At 38.4% G+C, this 25,747-nt stretch overlaps 1 long non-coding RNA gene across 1 annotated transcript in view; it reads left to right on the top strand.

The window, feature by feature from the left end:
* Window positions 1-968: 968 nt before the first annotated feature.
* LOC110346032 (uncharacterized) overlaps window positions 969-25,747 on the top strand; it is a 115,445-nt gene continuing 90,666 nt past the window's right edge. Inside the window, exon 1 of the long non-coding RNA XR_002389806.2 lies at window positions 969-1,129. This is a non-coding gene — a long non-coding RNA (uncharacterized LOC110346032). The remainder of the gene's footprint in view (window positions 1,130-25,747) is intronic.

Raw genomic sequence — 25,747 nt, 5'->3', positions numbered from 1 at the left:
TCTGAGGTTTCAGTCCACAGCAGTCTCCAAAGCAGACACGACGCACAGAGCTGCTACTCCATGTGGCGAAGCCCAACCAACCTCCAAGGCTGCTTGACAAAGTTCCAGCTGGGGGAAAGAAAGGAGGGAACACATCGTACCCTCATGTTTTATTTTTTCTTGCCATAATGTTTATAATTGTTACTCCGATCACAGGAGTCATTGTGTTTGTGACTAACAACAAACTCTCCATGAAGCACATTGGCAATGATATATTGAAATCTGATCTGGCTCACAAGTCTCAAATTCCAGTTTCTCTTCGTTCTATTGCCACAGCCACTCCTAAAGAAACCTCTCCTAAAACCCCCTCTGTTTCCCCCACTACTATGACTCCCCCTCTTATTGTTGACATTCTTTTTACTAAAAGGGTCTTACGAAGAGATTGAAAGGACAGACTTTAGATGTAAGAAATAGTGGAAAATGGGAAATAGAACGTTAAGACAGGTAAATGCATTAAGGAGACAAGTTGCTCAATATTTCTCAAAGTGCTGTAAATATCTCCTGCTCATGGACTATGAACCTAAATGACATTTAGTTAAGATGAATAGAGGTATAGAAAAATAGAGAGCTAATAGCAAACTATATTAACCATTGTGCAGTTTCTCAAGGGCCAGCTGGTGACCACAAGTTTGACACTTAGTTGATTCAATCTTGCTTGTACCCCCGCTGATAGAAAGATTTTGATTAAGTTACTTTCTGTTCTGTTTAGGTGTGGGTAAAAAAGGGGACAACTGTAATTTTTAAATATGTATTCGTGATGTTCAATGAAATGAAACAGCTTAGAGGAATTGTACTTTGTTTAACAAAAAATAACCTTTACTTCAATAGAAATTGCTAAGGCAACTTAACATGTAAACATGTTCCGCCAAAGCCTCCCAGCTATTGCTTAAAGATATAAAAATAAATCAGACCCTGAGACTTCTCAGAGGGAACCCGAACATTGCTTAAGAAGGTTCTTTTCTCATCGCCGGCCCAGGACATCTCCCCTTCCTACCCTACATCGACATCGACTGCAGCTGGTCTGCGGCATCCCTGGTGGCTGGAAAGCAGAGCAGAGGGAAGAGTAGCAGAGAGAGCGGGCCTGGGCCAGGTGAGTCCCCGGGGCTGCGCCTCCCGACCACCCAGACTCACCCAGAAGTGTGCTTTGCACGCCTGTGAAGCCAGTGTCAATCACAACCGACACTGCCTCCCTCGTGGACAGCACTGTTGTTCTCACCTAGCTCTTCCATGTCTCCAAAGGCATGATAAATACCTAGCTTCATGTCTTACTGATTGAGAAATCTTAACCTTTCTCTTCCTTGCTTGTGTGATTATTTGCTCACATGTGCCCCCCTTTAAAATTTCTCTGTGCTATACACACTCAATTCAAGCACAGCCTGGCATGACCCTGAGCCTGCACAGCCACCCCAGTGTGAAGGCCCCATCTCCTCTGGGGCTCTGGCCCTCAGCCCCCCAAGGACACATCTTTGGCCCCTCCTGTGTAACCCAGGCTTCTACATCAACTCCTGGGGCAGGTTAGGTGCTCAGGAAATAGCTGCAGAATTAAATTCCAATGAGCTACTGTTTATAAAACTCTCAGCATCCTTACTGGAACAAAGTTATTATTGCTTAACTGTTTGTGATCATTAATATCATAAATAAAACACTCTGTGTATTTTTATCCTTAATTCTATGATTTTGAGTTCTTTTAAGAAAAGTGTGAGTAATTTCCAGAATCAGTAATTCATGATCTTTTCTAGAAAGTGTAAATTAATTTCCAAAAGAAGTTTAATTTTTATTTTCAGCTTATGCATTTTAAAGGCCAAATTTACATGTGTGCCAGCACAGAGATGATATAAAACAAACTATTAAGCTTTATGTGCTATTGAAAATATCGGTGCCTGCATTTTAAAGACTTTCAGATTTCTGCAATTTAAATAAATATATATATATGTATTTCAATGATATAAAAAAATCATATGAAACACAAGGTTAGCTCACTCTCAAGTCAAGAGCATGCATCGCGGTGGCATCTGTTTATCCGGAAGTTTACTTTGGAGATGCAAGATGCTCAGCACTTTCAGGCTGAAGAGATTAATATACTTGGTGAGATGTGGCTGGGGTTTCAGAGATGTTGGTGACCTTATGTCACTCAAGAGCAGAGAGCAGAGAGGAAGAACATCTGAGATTCCATCATAAGCCTGCCTGCCTTCCTATCATATATGCTTTTCTCTTCTGCAGGAAGAAAATGCTATGTTGCACTTGCCTTTTTCACTAGGACAGAAGCCTGATCATAAAAGGAAAAATCTAAGTTTGCTAAAGAAAGCTAATTCTATTAAAAGTACAAAAAGCCAAGTGAAAAGATCTTAGACAAATGATCTCAAAACCCTATTTCCACAGCCAGTTGGAAATAAAATCACATTTTCTGGTTAACACTGAAATACATTAACTCCCAAGGTTTCGATTTTCCTAATGACCTTATGTTAAATAAGTCACACAGAATAGGAATAATAATAGGAAGACACTAAAGATGAAGAGGAGAGTGTGAGAACAGTGTAATTACTGCTGGCGCTAACGAATGAAGTATGACAAGTGTGTGGTGTGTTGAAATCATTCCCTTCTCACAGAGAAATGGAGCTTCCACAGCCAGGATTAGCCTGTGCCCAAACTCCCCTGAAATTCAAGGGAGATGAACACTTCAGACAGAGCTTAAAAGGGCTCTGATTCTAAAGTCTACATTAAAGCCTACACGGCATGCATAGGCTTTGGTGTGGAATCAACACAGACTGAAATTATGTTCTTTCCTCAGCCCTCTCACGACCTTAGCTAACTTAGTCATTATGTTTGACCCCCAGTTTCTTGTTTTATGCAATAAAATGGATAATCACACCCTCACAAATCACAGTGGAAATAAGGACTAAAATGTATAATAGATATTGGGAAATTTGAAGAAAATGTCCAAATGGGAAAGGGAACAAGGTAGTGGGGAGGGAGAAAGGAAGGAAGGGACAAGAGAAAAATAAAAATGGAAGGAAAAAATGGAAACAGAGCTTTTGTATATAGGGAGGGGAGGGAGATTTTGGGGAGGGGGAAATGTGGAAAAAGACAAGTGGGATATATCCTGTATAGGTGCAAATTCCCTATGATGAAAACTATCATCGTGCATATCTAAAAAGTACCAATAAATAGTTTGCTAAAATAAAGACTAAGACTAAGACAATGACAAATCTAAAACTATAGATTACTGACCAAAGTGAATGATGTCATCCATGTACACTTGCTATGTGACTTGCTTCCCCACTGCATCACTATTACCTAGGCGACTATACTTGTAATCATATTGGGTGTAGTTTTGTCCCACCTTGTACCCACCCCTTGATTTTGCTCTGTAAAAGCTTCCCCTAAGTAGAGTCCCTGGCAACCCACTTTCGGGGTCCCCTCCTGTCTCCCAGGAGCTGTCTCCCTTAATAAAATTTCCCACTCTTAAAAAAAAATTCTGAAAATTAAAAAGGTGAGTATATGGCATTTTATGAGGCACTGACCTAGTGTGAACGCCAAAGTTGTATCGGTACATTAGGTCTAAAACTAGCTGAAGGCAAACACATGCATGTCGCATGCCAGGCACTGGTTCACTTTGATAAATGCAGCTTTGACGCCTGTCACAGTGATGTGAGTCAGGGACTGAAGATAACTCTCTTCAGCTTGTATCTCCCTGAATAGCACCACCAAGGCTAAACAGCCTGGGGGTGAAAAGCTGAAATGTTCAAATGGCCTTCAGCATAAACATATGAAGGAGAGAGATTAAAACTTGTCACTTACCTAAAAAGGATTGTACCAGGTTCAGTTAGTGAATGCAGGTTAGGATTTTGGAACTCAATAGGGAAAAGAATAACACATACACCACATACACATGTACACATAGCCCAAACCACTAAGCCCTCAAAATTATCGAAAAGAATTAGATCACAGCACACAGACAGGTGGCAGAGATGAAACCCATTCTTTTAAGAAATGATCTGCACTCATCATGTTTTAGGCAACGAGATTCTCCATTTGGTCCAGATCTTGCAGGAGATCCATCCAGACAGCTTGTCCTGGATGAGCCTGCACTTATTAGTGATTGGATTGAAACACTGGCTCTCAGGTTTGGGGAATTCCTCTCAACCTATGCACAATGAACACATGATATGCACATGGCTTCCCCTTGAGTACAGCAAAGGACACAAGAAGAAAGGAGGCAAGGGAAACATCTGAAATTCCTGAAGAGTTAGATGGGCAGCTTCAAACTCCCACTCACTCACACCTTCAATGTAGGTGTCAATGTCCTCTTGAGTGTTCTCAGGCACAGCATTTAGACACAGAGTGGGGGATGAATAACACTGTGCTCCCTTCTTCCTTGGGGTAGGAAATCCAGGTGGAAGGTCCCAGGTTTCTGATTTTGTCTTCAGACTTGGGATTAATTAAGAAATAGAAGACTTTTGGAGGAGAGAGCCCTCTAGACAGCAAACTTGGTCCCAAAGCTTAATTTGCTCCCCATTACATACTCCAGTGATAACCTCAGCAGACCACTGACAGCACCCATCCAAAACGCAGCCCACACTCAGTCTGCTGAGTACACACACACACACACACACACACACACACTCACACTATAGATTTCAGGCATTTCTTAGTGACTGAGAATTTGGTTTGGCAAAGGAGCACTTCTTTCCTCACTCATTCAGCCCCAAATCTTTCAAGACAAAGGAAAAGACAATGTTCAGCTTTGTGTACCAGTATATTTCTAGAGCAAAAGAACTTTTCTTCACTGTACCTACACACTGGAAGTGTTTCAAGCCAAAAGCTCCAGTTTACTTAAAAAGGTAAAAAATATGCTGTAAATTAAAGTGTAAAGGGGATGAATAATTTTATAGTTTGTAACGTTAACTTTTCACATTTAAGATGTGATTGTTAAGGTAGGGAGGGGACCACTGCATTTATTTCACTAAACTTGTACAAGGACAGAAAGGAGAAGCTGAGTCCTGAATATCAGGGACACGGGGCATGTGGACATTCTCAGAACAAGACTAACGCAATTGGCCTAATACCGAGGGATTTCCCAAGGAGCAATTATTTGTGTTAGAACGTTCATTTTCAGAAGCGAACAGTGAGCATAAGTAAAGTCCGCATCCCTGAAAGGCTTTCTGACAATCACGTCACAAATGAAGCTGTGGGCAACCCGCAGATTTCAGAGCAATCTCTCCATTTTTCTACTTATTCACGCATGTGTTTTATTTTTACCCATCTTCTTGAGTCTGACTTTCTTACCCTTGCTCTGTGGGAACCCAGAAAATGTTCACACACTTTTTACATAGTTTTTAATCGTCAAAACCAAAGCTGTTTCTTCATTGCTCATTGTTACTTAGTTAACAGGTGCAGTTTTAATTTTTGACCCCAAATCCCCATCTTCCATCCCTGCTAGGTTCCCTGCGTCTGTCTAGCAAAAGCCCGCGGAGCCCTTCTCCCCAGCGCGGGACCCCTGTGACCTGTGTCCTTGCTTTTCCACGAGAAATGCACGTCTCTCTGTGCTGTTTCCAGGACTTCTTATAACGGGAAAGGGTAATTCAGAAGCTAGGAAGCCTCAGACTGGAACACGCACACACACACACACATGCGCACACAAGCGCGCGCACACACACACGCACACACGCAGAGCAGCGGGTGGTGCACCCTCCCTGTAACCCATCCGAGTCCAGCGCTGGAGCCCGGACTACACCGAAAGGCAGCGTCGGCATTGCGCACCAGGCCTGGCCCCACAGTCCCTGCCAGTTAACAGTTTAGATTTGCGTGAGCCTCGGGCAGGAGGTTGGCCCCGAGAAGGCACTGGGGAGGCATCAGCGCCAGCCTCGCCCTTCACCGCGCTCCAGGCTCCGGTATCCCCGCTCTAGCAGGCTGCGGGGCCGCGCAGGGGTGCAGCAGGCGAGCGGAGGTCCGGAGTCACCGTCCGGATCCTGACACCCTGGGGCCGCCCGGTGCGCGCCCTCTGTTCGCCTCTGCAGGTTGGCGCTGCACACCCCAGGCACCTGCCGGGCTTCTGGCCCGGAGACCCGGGGCCCGCGGCGCGGCGGTCGCTACCCGGCCTCCGTCTCCGCACTTCGTGGACCTCGTCCCGCTAGAAGCAGGCAGGTGCGGCCGCTGGAGCCTGCGGGATTCCGGAGCCCGGACGGAGGCTGAGGACAGCAGGCTCAGCCCAGCCTGTGGAACTTGGCGACTTAGCGAGACCCTGCCTCAAAGTCTAAAAGATAAATAAGTAAAAGTAAGTGGGCTGGGGATGTAGCTTAGAGTGTAGGTCCTGGTTTCATTCTCCCAGTATCCTAAAATTAGTAATTAATAAACAATAATTAATAATATTAATATGATAGTAAATAAATTAAAATTAATTTTTTAAACCAGCCTTGCCCCATCCTTTGAAAAAGCACGTTGCTGCCTTGGGCCTACTTTAGGCTTCCTCCAAAACATCACAAACTCACAAAGCGTAAAAATAATACAAGGGCACAAAACTGGCTTGGCGTCATGCTTGGGTCTTTTGCCCACTATTGTAGATGCAGGGTGTAGGAAAACAAAAAACCCCAACGCTCCTAGGAAATCAGTAGTCTACTGGAGACAGGTATTCATTGTGTTTATCATGTAACTATTGATCCAGTGCTCTGGTTCTCCTATAGCAGGCCCCACTGATGCCCCTCCAAGCTGCTAAAACGTTGTCTGCAATCTTGAGGGAACTTTGCACATTTTCGTCGTCTCCTATTTATGCACAAGGTGCTCACCACAAATTTGCTGTGAACTTCTAGGGTCTTACCACACTCTATCTGCCTAAGATAGAAAGGGAGCAGGCTGAGGCTGAGGAGCACCCTCCAAAATAAGGGAGAAGTATCCTTTACAAGAGTCAGCGTCATGAAAGGTGAACATTCTAAGAACTGTCCAGGTTAAAGGAGATCTAGAAAACCAGAAAATAAATCATGAAATCATGGATTGGATGGTAGGTTGAGGCAAGGACATTAGGGAGTCCTAAGTTCTGTGGATTACATACTTGGCCATGTGATATCACTTTTAATTTTCTAGAGTTTATAATGTGCTGTGTTTGTACAAGAGGGTTATATTTGTGGAAGATGAATAAAGGATGTACAAAAATTATTTTTGTAACTTTTAGTATTCTGATGTTCTTGTAAAGTGAAAATGGAAAACGATTTCGGTAAGTTAAAAATAATATAAAAGATTGGATTACACGACATTTAAAAATCTTTTCTGAGCCTAAAATTCTTAAATTGTAGGACCTCCAAACATCTCTTCTGCAGATGTTTTTTACAGTGCAAATAAAATTTTAGGGAGAAAAATTGCAAATTGCATATTGGCTTTTTGTATGAATATTTTAAGTTTGTTTTTAAAAGGAAGAAGTGTCTTAAGTTTCCTTTCACAAAACTAGTAAGACTTTGCATGAACACAGGATCCAAAATCAACAAAGATAAGTACAACAATCAAATGCAAATTCTACCATATATATGATTACCTATATATGAGGGAAAGAGAGTTTCCTTTCACAGCAACTTCTTTGAGAATATATAATCCCTGAGAATGATGGCAGCACTTTGAGGACAACAGAGTGATTGGTATTCATTAATCTACCTTTGGTAGCTTCTCCAAGGGAATGTTTCCTTACACAAGGTCTTTCACAGGATGTCTTTTGGAAGAGAATTCCAATTTCTCGTAGGGACCAGTCTAAGACAAGAGCAAATACAAGCACAATAGTGATCTCAGCCTTTACATTTCAGTGCCGCCATGATTAATTGAGTGGCCTCAGTGGGAGTTGGCCCCTTCCATTTTTGAAAATCTAAAAATACCATTACTACCTATTATGGTTTAGATCTAAATGGCCCCCAAACCTTCATGTGTTTGAAAGGTGATTGAATTACGGTGAATCATAGCTGACTATTAGGAGGGGAGGTGTAGAAGGCAGAGGTGGTTCATGGAGGCTGTGACCTGGAGGAGTCTATATCCTCCCTGGCTCTACCCTTCACTGTCTGCTTCCTGTCTGCCATGATGTGAGCAGCTCTTCTCTGCCCAGCCCTTTAGACCGTGTCTTCCTGCCTTGTAGCCAGCCAACAACGGGCTACAAATATAAGCCAAAATAAACCTCTCCCTTTTCAAGTTTGAGTGTCAGGTAATGTGTCTCAGTGATAGGAAAGTGACGCAGATGCCACTCATGCATTAGGGGTTGTCTCCTACTGATGAACAGCAGGCTGGCTCCTTGTGTTCCATAGACTCGAGAAAGGAATCCCAGGTCCTTCCAATGGTGATTTGTTTTTAAATCATAAATTCTATTTATTAAATACTAGAATAATCCATTCTTTTCTCACAAAGGTTTCAGAGATTTGCAGAGTAATTTAATATCTTTTTATATGAGTTTTATAAAATCTTCTTTCTAGCCAGGATAAGAGTACGAAAATTATTCCATGGGTAAGAATCCAGATTCAAATATCAACATACAAATAGGTCCTCAGATATTACTCCTTAATTAAAAGATATTTTAAAGAAAATATATGAAAAGCACATTCCATGAATGAAAACATAATGTATTGGACTTCATTAATTTTTAATTGCCTTCAAATATTTCCATTAAATACATGAAAAGTCAAGGCATTGATAGGAAAATGTTTGCAAACCATCAGCTGATAAAAGATTGGTACCTGGCAAATAGAAAGACACATATTGTTAAGTATAACATCAGTATTGTTAAGACAGTCAAATTAAAAATAAATCTGGGATTTGAATTTATGTGTATGTACCTATAAGCAGATAAATGAATAAGCATATAACAATATGATCAACATCCCTGAACATTAATTGTGTAAAGAAATGGATATTAAATCCACAATCCACTGTGACACACTCACTGAAATGCCCGTTTTTGTAAAGCAAGTGATAACAAGTTTTATTGACAATTTAGAGAAGCTGAAATAACTGAAATATGTTGCTTCTGGGAATGTAAAACTGTAGGGCTCCTTTGGGGAAAAAGTGACCTTTTCTTTAAAAGTTAAGCATAATTTATATAAAGCAATTCTTCTACAGATCACTTCTGAAAAATAAAATGCATGGTCACAAGAGACTTCCATGCAAAATATCCATAGCCAACTTATTCATAATAACCTAAATAGTGGAAGTCATCCAGAATGTGAAACTGGTGAATGGATAAACAAAATATGCTATATGTATATATTTTTTTTGGTACTGGGAATCAAACTCAGGTCCTTGTGCTTGTACAGCAGGCAGTGAAATCACTGAGCTAAATCCCTGGCCCCAAAATATGCTATATTAATATAATAGATACATATTCAGTTAAAAAGCAAGAAATAATGATAAAAATAAAACAACGAAGTTCTTCCACCTGATAAAGGATATTTATGAAAAATCAGGGGTGGATAGTAAATTTAATGTTGAAAGATTAAATACAGTATGGGTGAACATAAAAATATGCTTAATGAGAGATGTCAGATATAAAGGACTACATTTGTGTTGGTTCCATTTATAAGAAATGTTTAGAAAAGGAAATTATGGCATAAAGTTGGTCATTGATTGTCCAAAGCTGTAGATCAGAGTGGAGCTCAATAGTAAATGTGTGTAGGTGAAATTTTTGAAATAATAGCAATGTTAAAGAAGTAGAGTATGGTAATGATTATCACAGTGCTGCAGATTTAGCAAAATTGCTGAACTATACATTTATTATGGATGAATTTTGTGGTATCTAAATTGTATATTAAAGAAAGTTCTTAAAAAATCCTGTTCAATCCAATACACTATCAACAAAATGAAGAAAATAAATATGTGACTATTTCCCATAGTCAGGAAGAATTGTTCTCAGTGTATGGAAATGACAAAGTACCTGTAGAGATCCTATCTAAGAAATACCTTCAAATCGGTAGTAAAAATATAAGTACAAGGACTTTAAAAATTATTTAGAGTCTAATAGGACATGTTTCAAAGAACAAGAAATAAAAGGAAATAAGCTCAGTATCATTAGTAATTAGAAAATGCAAAGTAAAACTAGCAAGACAATGCTCCCTTCTATATCAAAAATTAGAAAAAAGCCAAAAATTACAAAAAATAAAATATGGGTAGCATTGAACTTCAAAAGAAAATGTTTAATATTAAAGGTATGCAGCAAAAAGAACTTTCTTACACTGTGAGTGGAAGAATAAATTGTTAACCATTACTTTGTAAACATTATGGAATACTAGCAAGGCTAAAATGTGTATAACCCACCATTCATAGATTATCCTTCTAGTTATATACCCAACATAACTGAGTCTTACACACACTTTTTTATTCATTAGATATGCATCTGATCAGGCTTATAATGATTCAGTGATTATTTCTCTACTTTTCCAAGTCTCAGAAGAGGTTCAAATGATAAATAGCAGGGAATAAATATCTGTTTTACACAATGGAAGTAAATTTAGATTAGAGATTTTGAAAGAAAAACAGAAATTGTGTATCTCTTTTTCCCTTAAATTGGTCCTGTTCTTTCCTCACTGTTATATATTAACTAAAGACATCATTCCTTTTTAGCTACTTTCTCAATTACTGCAAGAATTATTGCATTTACTAAAGAGTAACTGTAAAATGAAGTTACAAAAGAGAATCGTGACACAATGTAAATGTCAATCTATGAATATATATGCACACGTGTATATATTTTTGTGTATACCTACATGTAATATATTGGACTTCATGTATACACAGACAAATACAGTCTTCAGAAGTACTCATAGATATTAAAATGAGAATTAAATAAAATGCATATCATTAATCACTAGGGGTATTTGTGAATAATTTTACTAATTTTCCAAATTACTTATGTTGTAGCATACATTAGCATTACACCAAAATAGTCTTACAGTGGCCTAACATACATTACTTCTATCATTTCATTTATTGCTCTTGAAACAAACCATCCTCAACCAAGCCTTTTAATTATCTAACATGATAATTCAGGTTGAAAGAAACCTGATGCAGTGAATTCACAAATCTGAGTCTGAAAGTCGCAAATGAAAAGAAAGAACCAGAGAGGCCAAATTGTTCATGTTAATTTCTTGGAATATCCAGGTAGAGGAAAAGCAGCAAAAGAAGTGGCTATCTTTCAAACATTTCTCTTCTCAGTCTATTTTTCAAAGAATCTATCTAACCATCCAACAATGAATGAGGCTCATTGAAACCAACTTCACTGTATTTGGAAACAGAGTATGCCAAAAGAAGATATCTACATGAGTTGAAAAGTATTCCTTGGAAAGAAAAGAAATCAGCGATGATTTTTTTTTCTGCACTTTAGGTTTTGAGTCTAAAGAAGGCTCAAAGGGCAGAGGAGAAGTTTTGTATCAAATTAAGGTCCAAGTTTTTACTACTATTATCTATTTAGAGATTCTAATTTCTGATTTGAGATTTCTTTTTGACTTGCATAGCATTTTAGCTATCAAAAATTGAACTTAAGGGGCCAGGGGTTTAGCTCAGTGGTTTTGCCACCTGCCCCACAGTGTAAGGACCCGAGTTCTATCCCTGGTAGAAAAAAAAAAAAAAATGAACTTAAAAGTCATAGATCTTGGGAATTTTCATTCAGGGTTAGATAAAGATTGTCCCTTAACCAGAATTGTAAGAAAAGAGTGAGAGACAAAAATAAAGTTCTGTTGTTTTATATCACTACTCATAGTTAATGAATATAATGACTTCATATGTTGGATCTTAAGCAATTTGCTTCAAATTCGAGCTGTCTAATGAGCCAGAGCTGAGCTAACAGCAGCTTGTTCATGGATGGATGCCAGATTTTCTAGGGAACATCAGTTGTGAATTCAATTTTAAAACCATTTGTAATGAGGCAGAGTAATTTTGCAATGGCAAGGAAGTATAATGAATGAAGATTTTTGGCCTTTCATTCCAGTTTTTCATTTTGGTTTTTAGTTTTTGGATTTTTGGAGACCTAGCTCTGCACTGTATTACTAAAGTTATATGGAGTACATTATACATCCCATAGGCCAGTGATGGGTAGTCTGAATTATTTTTTAATACTGGTTGTGTCTTAGTAACTTTCTCATTATTGGGAAAAATACTTAATACTCATAACTTAAAAGAAAAGAGGTTTATTTTGTCTCATGAGTCTGTCCATGGTCAGCCAGCTCCAAAGAAGAAATGACATGGAAGGGAGGCATTGTTGAGGAAAATCTGCTTACATCATGTTAGTCTGGAAGCAGAGAGAGTGAAAGGAGGCATCTGGCATGGAGATAAACCCTTCCAGGTCACGCCTTCAGTCACTGCCTCTTCCCACCAGACTCAACCTCCTCACAGGAAGTCAGGTGTAATGCCATCATAATTAAATCACCTTCCACAAAGCCCTGCCTTTGAGCACATGAGGCTTTGGGAGAATATCCAGATATCCTCCACACTTGACCCCCACAAGGCTTATGCTCATCTCCTGAGGCAAAATGCCTTTATTCCTTTTGTAAGAGTTGTTAAACTCTTGCTAGTTTAGGCATTGCTAAAAAGTCCAAGTCCAAACTCTTTTGAAACTCAAGCAAACTCTTAGCTGTGAGTCCCTGTAAAAATAGAACAAGAAAGCTAAACACTCCCAGAATACCGTGGCATAGGGTAAAATTTCCCATTCCAAAAAAAAGAGGCATATAGGGGTAGAAAATAATGGCATCAAAGCAAGACTGCAACCTAGCAGGGCAAACTTAATTCCTGCACTCCATATCCAGCACCCAGGGCAACCTGTGGTGATGTGAACTCCAGAGTGTTGGTGCAGTCCCACCTGTATGGCATTACTCGTGGTTGCAGCTCTCATAACTTCTGTGTGGCTAGCTTTACTCAGTCCTTATGGTTTTCCTTAGATATTCCAGATTCTGAGCTTCTCCACTGCACTTTCAGGTTCACTGCCACAGCCTTTAGCACTACCTTCTCAGTGGTGCACTGCTTGGCTCCCCAAACCTTCCTTTGAAATCCGGGTGGAAGTCTCCTTGACCCCACTGCTCTTGCGCTCCTCATGCCTGTAAATCAGCACCATTTTGATGACATTAAGGTTTGCCACCAGCCTGAGCAGTAGCCAGGTACATATAGTCTTAGCTGCAGAGGCCTATGAGTGTCTGGAGGGCTACTCAGGAACTGATTATCTAGATGGCCCTTTTGAAGCAGAGGGCCCTGAGGCTCTCTTGCCAAGGCAAAACTTGACATCCTTGCATCCTAGAGGTTTCAAAGGGTGTGGTCTTGCTGACTCCTGACATGTTCTGAAGCCATTCTCCTATTGTCCTAATATAAAGTATTTGGCTTCTGTCTGATGCTGATCTTTTCAGCAACCAAACACGCCTCAGTCAAAAATTTACAGGAGCTTCCTTTCTGACCACTGGCAATTTTTTTTTCCAAATTGTTCAATATGGCTTTTTGGTCTTGCATCAGACAAAAGATCTTATGAAAAGCAACAAGCAGTACCCATCCCACAGCCTGTATATTGGGCTCCCTTGAAATTTCCTTCACTAGATCAATTAGTACACAGCCCTTAAGCTCAACCTCCTGCAAAGTTTCAGGACATGAGCAAAATGTCTCTACATATTCTGCTAGAGTACACCAAACATGGCCTGAAGCCTAACTGCTAATGAAGTCCTTGTTTCCTGACTGGTCTTTACAGAGTGTATTTTTATCAGTATTTTGGTATTCTGAGTTCTGACCAAGATCTTTTATCAAGCTCAGTTTCCAGCATCCTTTTCTAGCCAATATCTCTAAACTTTTTCCAATTTCCCCCTCAAACCAGTTCCAAAGTTTATGAACCATATGATTAGCTAATGTCACAGCAATGACCCCATGCTCAGTAGTAAATCTGTCTTAGTCACTTTTCTCAACTCTGGGACAAAATACACAACATTCACACCTAAAAGGAGAAATTTATTTTGGTTCATGCTTCAGCCTATTGTCATCTAGCTCCAAAGAAGGAACCACATGGCAGTGGGACATAGTGGATCAAAAACTGCTTACCATAGCAGTATGAAAGCAGAGACAATGGGAGGAGGAATCATGAAAGGAGATATTCCATCTAGTTAGTGTACCCAGTCTCACACTTCTTCCAACCAGACCCCACCTCTTCACATCAAGTCAACTGTTAAGCCATCCCATAATCCAGTCACCTTCCTAAAATCCCTGACTCAGAGCACCTGAAGTTTTTGGAGGATCCCAGATATAAACTATAATAGGAGGGATGGACTTCTATAAAATTATGAAAAAATATCAGTGGAAAAATGGAACATGAATCTTGCTTCTGTCCACTTATTTGTAGTGTAATCTTTGGCAAATTTTCTACTTTCTCTAAACCTCTCTGTCTTATACTTAAAATAATTACCCTACATTCCTACAGAGAGGGTGTGGGTTAAAATATCATTATAGACACCTTTGAAAAGTTTAAAACTATATTAAAGTGCATAGTCTGATGTCAATTTAAAAATATATTCTAGAACAATATAATATGAACATTAATTGCAAATGTTCCTGAGTATTATCAGTGATGAGGAGGAAATTCTAAAGGTTATCATCCATGTCTGTTTCTATCCCCTCACTTCAATCCCAGATGCTCTTTTCTCTTAAATATCACAGGACAGGTATGCATCTAAATCTAGAGTCACTAATTCCAGATTCTCAAAAATCTATTTCATTGCAAGGAATAGAAGCTCACAAAGCACAGAATTATATCTTCATTATTTGTTCTTCTATGAAAAGAAAAAGATTCCTCCAGATATTACTGTGATAACACACACTCACACTGAATAAGATTTATCTCAAAGAGCTTTTAATTATTATTAGTTTTTGGTAATGGGGATCAAAATCAAGACCTTGAGCTTGTGAGGCACCGCTGAGTTAAATCCCCAGCCCAAAGAGCTTTTAATTCTTGGTTGTGGGTAATGACCATTCTTTGGTTGTCTGTTCAAATATATCCAAATATATAGGTAACTTTATCCAAACAATAACACCAAATGCAAACAAACGGTATATGATACTACATTGTTAAAAAATCATAAATTGAAGATATTGGCATTAATATTTCATTTTTTGGGGTGTTGTCTCTTCTTACAAATTGACTATTCTGTAAACCCAGGCTACTTATAAAGGCTTAACTATCACAGTTATATTTTTATATACTTCCTAATATATCTATATAGTAGAAATTTCACTCAATTTGGAAATCTGTAGACTAGTACTACAGCATTTTGACACTCCTGAGTCTTTTTCAATCCTTATATCTGTGACTCTGAGTTCTTTATATAAATAAACTGGAATAATCTGTCTTATTTTCTTTGCTCCTCTGAGGTTTCCATGTAAGAAGAAAGGCATCGTTTGTCTTGGTTATCTCTCTCACAAAGTTTTGGTTGTATTATGTATATCATATCAAGAACTTTCAATGGGAAATAATAGGTAATGTGTCATAGTTTCCATTTCTTTTAGGGTAGGTGTTGACCTAGCCATACAGTTTACTTTTTCTAGATTTACTGTTGTCCAGCATAAGCCTTAGAAGAAGTTTTAAATTATTTCTGTATTTCTAGTTTCAACTTTTCTTCCTGTGACATGATTATTTGACAGGGCTTCTATGAAGGACCTGGATCAGCACACAGAAGAACATAGTGTCAGGAGACTCTAGCATCTCTCCATCCCTGCACACCAAACTGCACCTCGGTGCTAACAGCACTCTGATGCTTGCTTCCTATTTGCCTCTAAAGGAAAATTCTGGATATCTTCTGGATCAAGCAAGAGGAGTTGTTGAGGAGTCCCTGCTTTGTGGAGTTTCCCCTTTACAGAGGGAGAAGTGACATTGAGATTCAAAGTTTTCTTGAAATACATTGTGTTAGTGGAGAATGGCTGCCATAAAAAGCACCACAGAGTCTAGCTTAACCAAGAGAAATATATGTTCTCACATTTCCGAGGGAGGCAGTCAGAGATGTTGGCTGGACTCTTTCTTCAGAGGTGTCTTTTCTTGGCTTGCCCATGTTATTCCTCTCCTCCATCTTTACATGACCCTCCTTCCATACATGTCTGTGTCCTGTGCACTCTGCTTACAATGACACCCGTCTCATTAGACCAGGTCCCACGCCCCTGACCTTAATGCAGATTGCCCATCACTATACAGACCTTGTTTCCAAGTACAGTTCCATTTTCAGATACTGGGTTAAGATTTTATGGCATGAATTGGAGAAGGCACAGTTCAGCCCAAACACTTATATATGCTCCCCAAACTTGCTTTCATTGTAAGTTACTTCTAAACTTTGAGAAATTTATTATTCAAGTGTATCTTAAGTGTGAGGAAACAATCCACCAAGAGACAAATAGCTAGGAAATTTAGGAAAATTACTTTCTGAATTTTTCACATGAAATTCATTTCTTCATTCAGATATGTGGGAATTCTTTATTTTCCCCTCAGTCAAATAATGATTTCAAATGGAGAGTTAGAGATAAAGCTGAGTTTTTTTCTAGTGAGTTGAACTCCCTCTAATTTTACATTAGTAGATACAGTAAAAGCTGTCTTCAGAAATGTTCACCAGAGCATGTTATATTACAAGAGATAGAATGAAGGTAAAGAAAGTGCATTCAAATGTCAGATAGACCACCTCAGGATTTCACTTGCACTTCTCTCCTACTCAGTAATGTTAGCAAAGTAAACTGACCCTCATATACATCCCTTATAATCTTTAGTAATTTGTACAATTAAGATTAAAACCATATCAGCTAAAAAATTATTTTTTTAGTTGACAAACATTGGGTCACATTTATTATTATTTTGTCATGAAAGAGATACAGTTCAAATAATGAAAATGACAGCTACAAAGTGAGAAGTGTAGTTTTCAAATCAGCTGTTGTGCACATGAGATTCAAGTTTAAGTTTCACCAGAATTTTTGTTGTGCATATAAAGTTAACCTCAATACATTATGAATGTACTAAAACCTTGGTTCGGTTAAGGGATTTAAATGTTAACAAAGCAAATGAACAAACCTAAGTCCTGTCCTTAAACTTTTCCAATCTAGTGAGGGTGGGAAATAATTACAGAAGATAAAATGTAAAGCATCACATAAACAGGACACAGCAGCATTAAGAGGTTTAAGAGAGAAAAAATGAAAATAAAAAACTAAACATTTCAGCCACTTGAGGGGCAATAAACACAGAATGCTTACAGATAGAGGTATTTTAAAAGAGATAAAGCTTAAAGATTGGGTTTATGTCAACTGTGTAAGAACAAACAGAAAGGTAAAGAATTTTGCTTGAATTGATTATAATGGGAGTGTCAGTCACACAAGTGTCTATTCTATTCATTCTAATCAAGAGGGGTATTAAGAAGAAGAGTCTCACAGCCACTTAGAAATCTTTAGGTATTATAGTCATGAGAAAATGGTAGTTTCACAGGTATGTCAGTTTCGCAGAGACAAGTTCCCAGTGTTAGTGTTACTAGTAATAACTTACTGTTAGCCTCTAGTTAATATTTCTCCCTCCTAACCATGCAGTCCTGCTACATTCTTTCTACTCTACCATGAGTTTTAACAATTTTCCATTGGACTGGATTTGGCTAAGGCCTTTCTCTCTCCATAAACTATCAAATTCACCATGGCAGGAACACACTTGTTCTTAACATTCTATGTACATTTCCTAATCTCATACCTAGAACCTATTCACAGTGTTTCTTGGAATAATAATTTTTTTATCCAATAAATACTATCATTAAAAACAGTACATATTGATATCTATAAGAAAAGAAAATAAAGGTAAGGATACTGGATTATGTGAAGAACAACAATAACAAAAACAAATAGCAATTGAAAACATAGTTATTAGAGTAGCATGATGGTGCAGGTTTGTAATCCTACCACTCCAGGAGGCTGAGGCAGGAGGATCACACGTTGGAACCAACCTTTACATCTTAGTGACTTAGCAAGGCCCTGTATCAAAATAAAGATTAAAAAAGCAAAAGATCTGGGGATGTAGGTAGGTGTGAAAGTCCTAGGTTCAATCCTCAGTACTGAAAGAGAGAAAAAGAAAGGAAGGAAGAAGGCAAGGAGGAAAGGAAGGAAGGAGGAAAGGAAGGAAGGAAAAGAAAAGACAATAGAAGGTTAAAAATAGAAAATAGTTTCAGAGATTAATAAACAAAAAGCTCCTGGAGAGTTGTTTAAAATTTTGTGAATTTTAATGGAAAACATTTTAGTCATTTGATGAGCAGGTGTAGATGAGCTCATTTGATGAGAAGTTAGATGTACCCTTCACCGGGTTAGCTATGTTCTGTAGGGCACCATGGTGGAAGAGCTATCTGCCCACAAGTGATGCAGTCTAAATACAGAATATGCTTTATGGCCACCACAATGTGTCACAGATTTACATTTATGCCATGATGTGTCACAAATTTATGTTTGTGTTCTAAAAGATGTGCAGAACACAGCATTTTTTCAAAATTCAAGTAAATATGTCCAGATAAGGAATTTTACTTTTGCAAGTGCATGATTATTTATTTAAAAACAATCAGTTGTGTCTTCGTAATTTACAAACTAGAGTGACTAAAGTATGTGCTGTCAACACGAGACATCTCATTGTATTCTCTGCCATGAAACAAACATGGTGATTGAGTATCTTGGTTAGCACTGAGCTAAATAATGTTTTAAACCTTCCAAATAAACATATTTCCTTTCCTACAAAGCATATTTTGAAGGTTTTAAAATATATAATATTAATTCCTTCATTCATACCTTACAAACAAGCTCAGGTCCTTGAGCAATGGACAGAATAAAGCATTAGAGAGTTTCCACATTCTTCCCTTTTTTGCTCGAGGAAAAAATTTTATAAAAATATGGACAGAAATCCCTGAGGTGTTCTATAAAATTGCTTTGATACTAGAAAAGATTAATCCATTACATGGTAGCCCTGGAAAAAAAGCAAATAAGAAAATCAACCAATAATAAATATTCAGCAAATATTTTGATCACTTCTGTTTAAAGCTTTAGTGTCAAAGAATGCCTATATAACCAAGATGTCAATTGGAATCTCCTGACACTATGGATTGTGGAAGATTGAAGCCATCTGGTCTTAGATAAATACAACTTTTAATAAGGAAGAAAAGAAAATAGGGAAATAATTGTAATACAGGTAATAATTATACAAAGGACATGAGAAAGAGTTTCTCATAAAGTTTTGTGTGATGTGGAAAGATTGCTTAATATCAATGAGAATCAGAAACTAGTTCTTTGGCAGTAGACAAAAAGAAAAGAGAGAATATCAATGAAGGTAAAAGAAGGAATGTCGGGAATAAAGACTGTGGGAAGAAAGCATGGGCACAAAATCACCACAACAAAGAAAATAACCCTAGCCAGTGGGATTTCTGATTCATTATTCACTTTCTACTTCTTCTACAATGGTGGAAGTTTACCTTTAAACTCGTTCTTTGAAGTAGTCAAGGTAACAATGTACAGATATTCCAAACTGGCGTCCCTTTGTTCACACTTAAAAGAACGCTGCTGGACTCTTACTCTAGAGATGGAGAACAATTTGAATCTTAGGTAAAAGGATGAATGACGGGAGAATCATCAACATGAAGTATAACCATTGCAAAATAAAATTTCTCAAATCATTACCTAATATCCCCCAGATATGAAGGGGCCCTACTAACTTTACTCTACCATGTTTAAAAGTGATATACTTCCCAATCGCATTCAATTTTTGGTAATATTTTTTCAAAGTACAATTTTACCCAAGTAGTCATTAGACATACATCATCACTAAAAGAGTATTTAGTATGCTTCCCCGTCTGACATGAACAGGCAGATATCAGTTCTCTGAATTCAATATACTGTCCTTCATATTACAAGCACAAAGGAGCAGCAGTGTCCGCAAATGGTAAAAGGCTCTATCAGTAAGCAGGTTTTACCCCTCCCCAACAGTGTGATGGAATGATGAGAACAGACCGTGTCAGTAACTAACTGGCACAAATTTCAGCACAGATTCGATGTTTGGACTAGATAATATCCAATGGTCTTCCTCCAAGATCATCTTCCAGGAATGCTCAGTAAATGACTTCCAGTAATATTTTTTATCCTTACTCTAATTCCTAAGAGACACAAGGTAGAGTCCACAAAAGAGCTATCACTTGCTGACTTTTAGCTAAGTAAGCCCTCAATTTATTCACCTGCAAAATAAAGATTATAATTTTAGGGGTATTGGCATACTCATTTCTCTCAATATGCTAGCTATCAAGTCAAGCAATGTCTTGCAAATTATTTTACAAATATTGAAGAATTTTGGTATATACATGGAGCAGGCCCATGAAATTTCCAGGGTAGAAAGCATTTGGTAACCCAACGGTATGATTTCATAGGTGAGAGCACTATAGCTTAAGAGATTTGGAGTGTGATGACCCAGGCCACATGATTATTTAGGGGAGAACCAGGAGTAAAATTCAGTCTGGCTCTTGTTACTACACCATAACTCTTCCATGTACTTAGGCAAAATCAAATCCCTTGTGTTTATCTTCTACAGGGTTATAGACAACAATAATACAGGTTCTTCTTAGTCATTCATGTAATGGCTGTGTTCAGATTTGTGTCCAAAATCTGACTTGTTTTTCTGACCTTTCCTGATTTCAATTCACTATGGAAGGGAAATAAGTCAGCACTTCCTTGCTAGTAATATAATGAGGAAGTTCCTTATTTCATTCCTGTCTGTGTCCTATTTAATGAATAAATGAATGTTTTAGGGTGCAGTCCGTGCTGGAGTGTATGAAATAAGAGGTTGCTACCAGTTTCATAATAACAGGACAAAAGAAGTATCTTTGCCACATCTTGTGACCCTTTTCTTGCCAGAAATCTGAAACATGGTGGCTGCTAAAGGAAGGGGAAGTAGTATAATGGCAAAATTAATAATGCACAGACAGTAATGAAAACAATAGGGGACATCCTCTGACATCCACAAGTTTTGCAGGTGGCATGGTTCTTCACTGCTGTATTAATTTAATGCCATGTGAAGATTATGCTTACCACTCTCTGCAGTTTACAAGACATTTACCATGTTTGAAAGAATATTCTGAGTGTACAGTGTAAATGTCATCACTATTTAATCGCCACCTAACTTATTTATCCATTTGAAGTTTAGCCAGCTAAATGAATGACAAGCAATTAATACACTTCTAGGGGTGAAGGGTGTAATCAAGAGGTGGAAGAAAGAATTGCTTTTTTATGAAATATGATACATTGGAAAGTAAATCAATTTACACATCTTTCTAGGAGTCCGTTCCATTTTTCATGCTGGCTTGTTATTGTTGCCAGTAAAAGAATGTCAAACCTATATCCAATATAGAGATTTGGCATCTAAATCTAGACATGCTTCTCTAGAGTCAAGTTTTAACTCTATCTTTTCTTATTTCCTTTTCAAACCAGATGAGTTAGCAAACTGGAAAAAGTTGTTCTTTCCTACCGCATGATTTTCAATTATTAAAATAAAATAGATTCCAAGGACCAATCATACACCATACCCCATTCTAGGACTAGGGATATAAAAGTAAGTGAAAGAATATTCCCGCTGTCATGTAACTTCTCTCCCAGTCAGAGGGTGTTAGTCAGTAAGCAAGCCAACTGAAGAGTCAGTGAAATACTACATTGAATGAAAATGAGGGCTGAGGTGGAGGGAGAGCAGAGGGAGTGGTAAGCAGGGTGAACGTCTGTGAAGATAAGTTACTCAAAGGGAGGCAAGAACAGTGGGAGAAGCTAAACTGTGTGACAGAGAGGGGTATCAGGGAGTAGGAAGAGCAAGCCCAAAGATCAGGAGAAGGAAGCCGCCTTCCATCATAGAGAAGGGAGAAAACTCTAGAGAAGATGAAAAACTGTCTGTGGATGGTACTGAGCAAGTACAGTGATGATGAGAAGGATACGACCCAAGAGTAGAAAAATATTCAGAAGATAATTTGGATGACGTCTACATAGACAAAAACCCTTAAAATTTGGTAATGGGTTTAAATTTAATTATAGGAATGAAAAACTGTAGAGGAATTAGTTAGGAATTGAAACGTTACAATTATGGTGTTAAAACCTACAGAAATTTTACGGTCTAGTCCATCTGGTTTCTATGGTTTATTTTGAGCCAAGTTATGAAACAAGCTAAGGCCTATAAGTGAATATTTGGAACAAGTTCCTAATTTCAAAGGGCTCATGATTTAGCTGAGAAATTTGATTGTAAATATCTTGGTGAAGGTGAGCATGAAACACATGGTAGCCAGAGGAGAACAGCTGTGATGGATGGCATGGAAAAGAGGCAAAGTGTGTTAAGAACGTAGTTAATAGTTTGACTAATAATTTGGAATTATGAATTATTACCAGCATGAGGAGGCAGGTAAAACTCAGTAGTGCTGAGTACAAAGGAAAGGCAATAATTACACATTTCTGCTTTGGATGCTCTTCCACCCATCTCCCTGACTCTGACTTCCGCATGTGGGGTGTCTCGACTTATTTTTACAGGTTTAAGTCAAATCTCAACTCTTCATTCCTTGCAGTGATTTCAGATGACCGTGGAAAGAATTTTAACACCTCTTCAGCTAAAAATGGCCCACAACTACATGTCAGTTCTTTTCAGATAGGACATAAATCTAATTTATCTCTGTTTCTACTATAGTACAATGTCCAATAGGACCTTGTAGAAAGTAGGTGGTCAAAAGCACTTCATGGATAAAAGAATTAGATCAGTCTGCCAGCAGAACCACCTCTAAGTTCATTACCAATAGTTGTGTCTCAAAATGGTCTTCTCAAACAGGCTGGGTCCAGTCTCAAAAATCATCCCCTATCTAACTAGACAACAATAACTTTTATTTTAAGTGCTTTGGTGGCACATCTTCAGTTTCCCAGTGCCTGTATTCATTCTTCTCTCCTTTTGTTTTTGGGGCTGGAGATTTATCCCAAGTCTTAGCACATTCTCGGCAAGCTCTCTCCCACTGAGCTACAGTCCCAGTTTCCCTCTTTATTCTTTCTGGCAACTAATGGCTGGTACCAAAAATCTTTGATATGGACTAAATCTTAAAAATCATCCATTCTAGTAACCTCACGGCCAGTTATATATTTAAATTACTTTCTCACTATTTTAAAATATCTATCTGTGCTCTTCCCTCCATCAGTTTACATTTAAATGATCTTAGGTAGGCCTTGGACTTGACCATGTCTCAGATTATCCTCACGTGAAACCGTGGCTTAAACCACGGAACAGGGTCTGGCTAAATTGCCCAAGCTGGCCTTCGACTTGCAATCCTCCTGCCTTAGTCTGCAGAGTAGCTGGAATAAGAGGGATGTGCCACTGCTACTGTTTGCAATGAATGTTGCCGCTAATTTTTGAGCTCAGAAAAGGATCCTGGGCCTCAAAAGACTACTGCATCTCTGGGCAACACTTTAATTTCAGCCTGTTGATAGCATGGGTTCAGTACCCAGTAAACCTGGACTTGGGGTCCTGATTGGTAGAAATTACAAGATAACAAATGGGTAAACAATTAAGTTTGTGGTACATAATGCAGAAACACTAACAAACTGTTAAATAACTAGTCAATACCCTCATTCTCTAATTTAAAAACACTTAGTAGGAAAGTACTACATGCTAAATAGCATAATAAATAAGGAGGAGTAAGTCAGACATGAGTATCACCACCCCAGTGAAAATAAGAAAAAGTTTCTTAGGAACCAATTATTTTTTTCATTCTCTCATTAAACAATAAATTATTCAGCTTTGCAGAATATTCTCATCTGTTTTTTTAGGTAGGAAAGGAGAAGATAGTTGCTCTAGCTCAGGCAAAACAATTAATGGTTTGTTCTATTTGAGAGCCGTAATGCATTGGACCCTCCCCTGCCCCATTGAGAGTACTGTTAAAAATGCTGGTGTCTTCCAGAAAGGCCTGCACAGGTACGCTCAGAAATAATAATTTGCCAGCTATCTGAACATCACTCACCTCAGTCAATTTGACTCTTCAATGAACTATCACAGTGAGCATGATATATTACCCTCATTCTTGCAGCATTTAATGAGTAAGCAGCATGGCTATAAAACAATGAGGCAATTTTTGGAAATAACAGTACTACAGTAAATAGTGGACACAGCGCTCTTCCTTTTATATGAAATTATGTAATATTACCTGCCATATAAATATAAAAGCTAACCACATACCTCCCTTAATTCCTGGCACAAAAAATCTAGAAACTGTAGGTATAAAGCTCATTATTACCATAGCATGCAGCATACTTTGGTTGAAGGACTATAGCATTTATTTTAATGTACATATCCTAAAATTAACACCAAACAGAAATATTTGTAATATTTGTAGTTAATTAAACTCCAGCTAAAAAGGCCTGAGGCTTCTAACTTTATCCCCTTTCCCACTGTGTGGATTTGAGTGTTCTTTCTGCAGCATAGATGCTCCTCTCTGTGTTGAGTGCACTCGGCCTGTAAAACTAATTACAAGATTTCAATCTTTGCCTCAAGAATAAAACTCAGACATGGTATGTAGCCTTTATCTCTTTCAATAACGTCAAGTCTCTTGTACCCATCAAAGTATTTGATAGATTCTAAACTGAGATGCCTCCGATGGAAAAGACATGAGTTCTGAGGAGATACTTGACATTTTTTGCAGTGCCTTCTTTTTGAACTGCTTGAGTGCTGAGATACAGAAGACGTGGGGCAACTTTAACAAACAGACAGGGTTATTTAGGGTTTTCAGCAACTGTAATAAATCGGGACACTTCAGTCTGCTCTACAGGCTGAGACCAGAGTCAGAAGGAAAGTACAACCTATAAATACAGCCTTCTTGCCCAGGATAGTTTTTTCTGGATTCTAAATGTAAAACCTTACAAGAATATGTTTAACATCAAATTTCTGTGCTGTAGACTATTATATTCAATCTAGGCAACCCCACCAGTCAATGGAGCTGATGTATCCATTCGCTTACACCATTTACAGAAATTAAACTGTCAGCTCTCATTTCGCCTGATGGCTATACCAATATATCCTATTTTTATCTGAGTCTCATTTAAATTTAAAATCATTCCAGTGGCTTCAAAGTCCTTAATTTCAGATTGCAATCTTCTGACGAGATCCAAGATACTGGCATTCAACCCATCAATATAAATGAAGGTTGACCACATCGGGAAATGCAAAAAAAGGAGCTGGAGAACTAACAGACAACTGAGGAGATGACGTGACCAGGCGCGTGATCACCTCTGAGCTCAGAACATCGGGTGAGCCCTCTTACGTCAGAAACATAAGCAACACCAGGTAGGAGGCGTGGTGACTCAGAACCTCACAGACGGATGTAATCATGGGACTCATCGAATAAAGCAACAGCAGTGGAGAAACACAGGACACTAACCTCCATCCTCTTCCTCAACCAAATTTTGCCTGGTTTAGAATAAGGCACCAGTGCATGATTTTTTTTTTTTCATGGAGTGTATCTATGCCCATTTCTGAGCCATATAGTTATTTTGCTGTTCATTTATACTTTTTCCTTCCCTAGCATTCTCACATTACCCTCCATCACTTCAAACCCCCAGCATATTTTTATATCTTCTTTAACTTAGCCATGTTCCTTAAACCAGAATCACGCTTTTCCACATTCACACCATGAAATTTCTGTTCTCTTAACTGCTCTCAGAAGGTACAAAAGCCACAGCCATTTAACAATGATGA

Source organism: Heterocephalus glaber, unplaced genomic scaffold, assembly GCF_053883595.1.
Source record: "Heterocephalus glaber isolate CG9 unplaced genomic scaffold, H.glaber_assembly_v1.0 deba00001498, whole genome shotgun sequence".
NCBI lineage: Eukaryota > Metazoa > Chordata > Mammalia > Rodentia > Bathyergidae > Heterocephalus > Heterocephalus glaber.
The sequence above is the reverse complement of the archived record's forward strand: the minus strand, read 5'-3'. Positions and strand labels throughout refer to the sequence as shown.